Source organism: Quercus lobata, chromosome 8 (genome assembly GCF_001633185.2).
Source record: "Quercus lobata isolate SW786 chromosome 8, ValleyOak3.0 Primary Assembly, whole genome shotgun sequence".
Taxonomy (NCBI): Eukaryota; Viridiplantae; Streptophyta; class Magnoliopsida; order Fagales; family Fagaceae; genus Quercus; species Quercus lobata.
Genome location: NC_044911.1, coordinates 52,430,980 through 52,436,979, shown reverse-complemented (window position 1 = coordinate 52,436,979; position 6,000 = coordinate 52,430,980).

Here is a 6,000-nt window from a genome sequence, read left to right as displayed (position 1 = left end):
ATACTTAGGGCCGAAACCCTTGTTAACAAAAAGCTATTACTTTGAACTTATTGAGACTAACAGGCACAATAATACCAACCTATAGTAGGTTAAACATATAAGATTAACCAAGATAACAGCTGAATGCTCTGTATTGCGTATGAGGTGATCATCCGAGGATGGGTAACCCAAAATGAACCATCCGAGAGGATCGCCGAGTACTAGGGTGCTTTGCCATGTTCCTGACAACATTCATGGCCTTAACCATTTTTGGCATCCAGTTTGAGGACCGAGGTATGACTATACCGGGTCTAAATACTTGTTTGCATTAGTTTTCTTAGAACTGAAGATCCGAGGACAGGGCGGGATTTCCATTCTGTCTAGGACTTAATCCATTTTCTAACGACTAATCTCCCTATAGGTTTGAGTTCGAGGACCATGCAATACCTTGATTCTGTCAAAAACTTAGATTTTCTTTAAGTAGTTGGTTTCCCCATAGGTTTGAGTCCGAGGACCATGCAATACCTTGGTTCTGTCCAAAACTTAGATTTTCTTTAAGTAGTTGGTTTCCCCATAGGTTTGAGTCCGAGGATCATGCAATACCTTGATTCTGTCAAAAACTTAGATTTTATTTAAGTAGTTGGTTTCCCCATAGGTTTGAGTCCGAGAACCATGCAATACCTTGGTTCTGTCCAAAACTTAGAATTTTCTTCAAGTAGTTGGTTTCCCCATAAGTTTAAGTCCGAGGACCATGCAATACCTTGGTTCTGTCCAAAACTTAGATTTTCTTTAAGTAGTTGGTTTCCTCATAGGTTTGAGTCCGAGGACCATGTAATACCTTGGTTCTGTCCAAAACTTAGATTTTCTTTAAGTAGTTGGTTTCCCCATAGGTTTGAGTCCGAGTACCATGCAATACCTTCGTTCTGTCCAAAACTTAGATTTTCTTTAAGTAGTTGGTTTCCCCATAGGTTTGAGTCCGAGGACCATGCAATACCTTGATTTTGTCCAAAACTTAGATTTTTCTTTAAGTAGTTGGTTTCTCCATAGGTTTGAGTCCAAGGACCATGCAATACCTTGGTTCTGTCAAAAACTTAGATTTTCTTTAAGTAGTTGGTTTCCCCATAGGTTTAAGTTCGAGGACCATGCAATACCTTGGTTCTGTCCAAAACTTAGATTTTCTTTGAGTTTCGAGGATTAGCCCATCGGCCAAGGTGTAGGGCATTGACCTGACGCTGGAAGCCCCTAGAACTGTCCGTGCCACTGGCGCTTCGAAGCGTAACTCTTAGTGGAACTTTACATTAGGGCAACAATAACGGGTTGCTGGAAGTGATGAAGGGGCTTTCGTAGACCCTTGTTTGATAGGAGCTCGATCCACCGCCTGTGCCAACGCATAAGCTTTTCCCACAGACGACGCCAATTGTAAGGACTCAATTTGTAACGATTCCAAACTGGTATTGGGTTCATACGTTAAAGGCCCAAACAATAAAATTTGTAGAGCGTGGGCTGAAAGGCTAGGCCTTGGTCACCGGACAATGGTTACTCATGGTTTTCATGGTATTCGCACTAGGATGAACCCAGTGTATCTAACAAGACTTTTTTCGAGTACGGCCTGAGTGGCTTCGGTCCTTGGACCTCGTTCGAGGAGCTTCCTGATCTTATGATTCTCATTTTTTAGGGCTCCATGGTCCGAGAGACGATTTGTCACCCTCTTCCTGAATTGCTTCTCTTTTCTTTTTATACTAGCATTTACCCTCCCTCCAACGTCCACGTGTAGGTTCAACTTTCTAGGGTTGATACTTGTCCTATCAGCCCATACTCAGAGTAGTTGAGGGTGGTTGTAAAAGCTGAAAAGTATGGTGAAGAGCATAGACCTGTTAGGCGCAGAGTACTTTATTGCAGTATTGGCAGCCTTTTACTTGGGCCGCTCCTACACTGTGCTCGCCCTTTCTTTTAGGGGCACTCTGGGATGCCGAGGACAAGATCGTCCTCGGCCATATCCCTAGGCCATTTGGACTTTCATTGTGTGTACTCGACAATGCCTCTACTTGGCTCGGGCCTTGGACCCTAATGTAAAGTAGACCGGGGTCATAAATTCTCTGACCCCACAATTTCATTGAGATTTTATTTATTTTTTTGTTTTTTTATTTTTATTTTTATTTTATATATATAAGATTTGAGATTTTGTTAAATCAACAATAATGTACATATTAACAATTAACGTTGACTTCTAGCCTTATAAATATATATATATATATATTTATATATATATATATATATAAATAATATCCATTAAGGTTTGACTTTTAGGTGGCGTTTTATATTTATTGACATATTTACGTATTAATCACACCTATCTTGGTACTTTTTTTTCCCTTTCAAGTATCAAATTTTTTTTTATTGTGTTCATATATTAAAGAGAAATCCTATGTTCATAATATTTTCACACAAATTCTAAGTGGTAGGTTGTTGTTGATTATTGTGCGTGGACAAAAAAGTAATTAAAAATCTCTATTAAATTTAATTAGTTTTTTAATAATATGTAATATTTATATAAATATCTATTACCTCTATTAAATTTAGTTAGTTTTTTAATAATATATAATATTTATATAAATATCTATTAAGTTTAATGTCAAAAAATTCATCTTATCCTTTAGGAATCTTTTTTGTTAAGGATTCTAATTGGTCTAAAGTGACTAAGAAAAAGGAGTTAGCTGGCCGAGTGGGAGATGGTATGTGATGTGACCCTCTTCCAAACTTAAAAAAATTAACATAAACTTATATATATATATATATATAAAAATATATATAATATTTTTGGTATTTTATAGTACTATATTATTTTAGTTAAAAAAGGCAAATTTTCCTAATCAAAAGAAAATTAAGAGTGAACTGAGAAATAAGAGGTTTAGAACCTTTAAGCAAGGTTATTGTTTTATTTTTACACTAAGATACGGAGTTCCATGTCTTGAAGATGCATACGTGTCTTTCTTTTATATTAATATATTTCATATTAATTTTCTTTTTCTCAAAATTTTGATGTAGATGGTATACATAGATCTGAAGATCACATAATTTTTTTTTATCATCATTTTATTTTGGAATTTGCCAATGTTTAGTAAGGATTAGAAAATTAAAATCCTAACAACATGCATGTTTTAGAATGATTTCATTTCGACTTATTCTTATATTTTTATTATTGTAACCACAGAACAAGGATTTTTAGCTATGAATAATAAATATTGTTAACAGTAGTCTTCACAACAAAAAAGAAAGATGATTTATAATAGACTTTTTGATTTTATAAATTGAAAATGATTCGTAAATTAATATAGAATCAATTATGACTTTCGAGATGTAGAAAAATGTTGAATTCCATTTTGGTAGATGATTAATTCAAAATGTATTGGTGAAAAATTATTATTTTTATTTAATTACACTTTATCACCCTAAATTAGACACCAGATTACACTTTACACCCTAAACTATTTGAATGCACACTTTGCATCTCAGCATTACTTATTTATGAATTAAAAAAAAAGGAAAGACATTAAGTGCCTGTTTGGATTGATTGGGAAATTATTGTGTACTCCTGGAGTATCATAAATGTATACTCCCTTCTCTCACATGAATGATGGATCCTACTAATTAAATTCATGGTGGGACCCACCATTCCTGTGAGAGGGGGGTTATGCATTTATGGTATTCAGGGAGTACCTAATAATTTTCTGGATTGAGAGGGGAAAGTGGAGGAGTGGAGGGGAGTAGAGTAGAGTAGAGTAGAGTAGAGTAGAGTTGGCTGTAAATAGGTTAATTTACTCTATTTTACTCTACTCCCCTTCCATTCCCCTCAATCCAAACGAACCATAAATAATTTAGTGCTTCCTTGAAATAGAAGGCAAAAACCAGGCTGAGCAGTGCCTAGATAACTAGGAAAAAATATATATTGGTAAACCACTTAAGCATTTCCATACATGGGAAATCCATCTTCCACTTTTCTAAAATCTGTCATTCTTGAGAGATTAATTACCATACAACAAATTAACAAGTACCATTAGCCATTGCTGCAAAATAAAGGACAAGCATGTAGTATGGCTTAGCTTAGTTTGTTTATTTATTTATTTATTTATTTATGATAATTCAATAGTTATAATATGGGAGAGGAAATTTGAACTCTAGATATCTCCTTTGAAAGCACCAAAAGAAACTAATTGAACTATAAGACTCTTGACTAGTTTGTTTATTATTATTACAAAGAATATTTATTTTATGTTAATGTGATCCCTTTCTAGGCCTTGTCCACCGGCTGCCAATCAATTTCTGAATTTCATGCTAAAATGAGTGCAACCTTTTCTCATGGTTTAAAATGTACCCATTTTCTTTTTTCTTTTGCTAAGTATGGCTTAAATTGCATAGGTCCTATACAGGCATTCAATTTTTACATGGTACAATTGTCCAAGACCTATATAATCTGTAAAATATTTAAGTCCAAATAAAGACGTGTGGCTTTTAAGTTTTAACATTGCCCATCATTGTAAGCCTCTAAGAGCATTCCCATTGGAACTGCCAAATGGGAAATGTAGGTTTGATTTAGCATCAAACCCTTAAAATGATGCTCCATCCGAGCTGCTAAATGATGACAATTGTAAAAAATTTTACGATGTTGTTACAGTGCCATCCTAAATGTAGTATGGCACAGTAGCACTATTGTATTTTTTTTTAATGACTTTTATTCTCTCTCTCCTTTGTCTTCTCTTTTTCTGGGCTGAGAGATGATCTCTTTCTTTCTCAACTCTCTCTTTCTTCATCTACCCTCTCTCACTCTCTGACTCGCTGTTGGCCGGAGCATGGTCCGAGATCAGCGTGATAGTCTTTAGGTGGATTAGCGTGATCGGTATGATTGGCTTGTGATTTGCTTTTCTAGCGGTGGAGATCGGCGAGTTGTGTGGGTTTCTGGCGGTGGTGGGTTTGTGTCTAATGTGGGCATGGGTCAGGTGGTGCAGCAGCAGCGTGGGTTGGTGGTGGGTTTCTGGTTTTGATTTTGGATTTTGGATTTTGATTTTGATTTTGGATTTTGATTTTGGATTTGGATTTTGATCGAAGATCGGCAAGTGATTTGCTATAGATTTTGGATTTTGATTTTTGATTTTGATTTGGATCGGAGATCGGCGATGGATTTTGATTTTTGATTTTGATTTGGATTGGAGATTGGCGAGTGATTTGCTATGGATTTTGGATTTTGATTTTGGCTGGATTTTGCTATGGATTTTGCTCAGCGGAGGTGGGTAGTGTGACTAAGAAGCTAGACAGTGGTGGTGATGGGTGGTTGAGAGAGTAAGAGAAATAGAGATCAGAGAGAGAAGTGGGAAATATTTTTATTATTATTTTAATGTGTAGTATGGTAAAATAAAATTTAGACTATTGGGTATATTGTAAAATAGTATTGTATACTTGATAAAGTAGTTTTTTGAGAGGGTAAAATAGAATAGGATAGGATTTCGGGAGGTGAATGCTCTAGACATTTACAAATTATGAGAAGAGAATTATATAGCATAAAGTATAATATACATGGACCTGGAATATTTCAAGAATAACTAGAATACGTGTATGACCAAAAAAGAAAAAGAAAAAGAAAAAGAAAAAAATTTAGTCAAAAAGAAAAGGGATATTGACACCTATTGTTTTGGTAAGAATACATGATATATACACGCCAAACTGTAAAGCCATTTTGGACAATCCAATGCCACCAAAACATGAACAGAGTTTGGAAAAATAGTACCTGAATCAATGGTCTCAATTTATATGAACTTCGTGGCTAAATCTATACCTGAAACTTGAAACCAACATGGATATGAAATGAAGTTGGCCTTTGTCTAAGGCCAACTGGTATGATTAGTATATCATTGTTGAGGTTGATTTTTAATATCTCATTCCATTTAACTTTACAATCTATTATTCATCATTCATTTGTCTGTGTTAGGCGACTAAATTAGTTGATCCTCATGTTCTGCTTAGGAATTT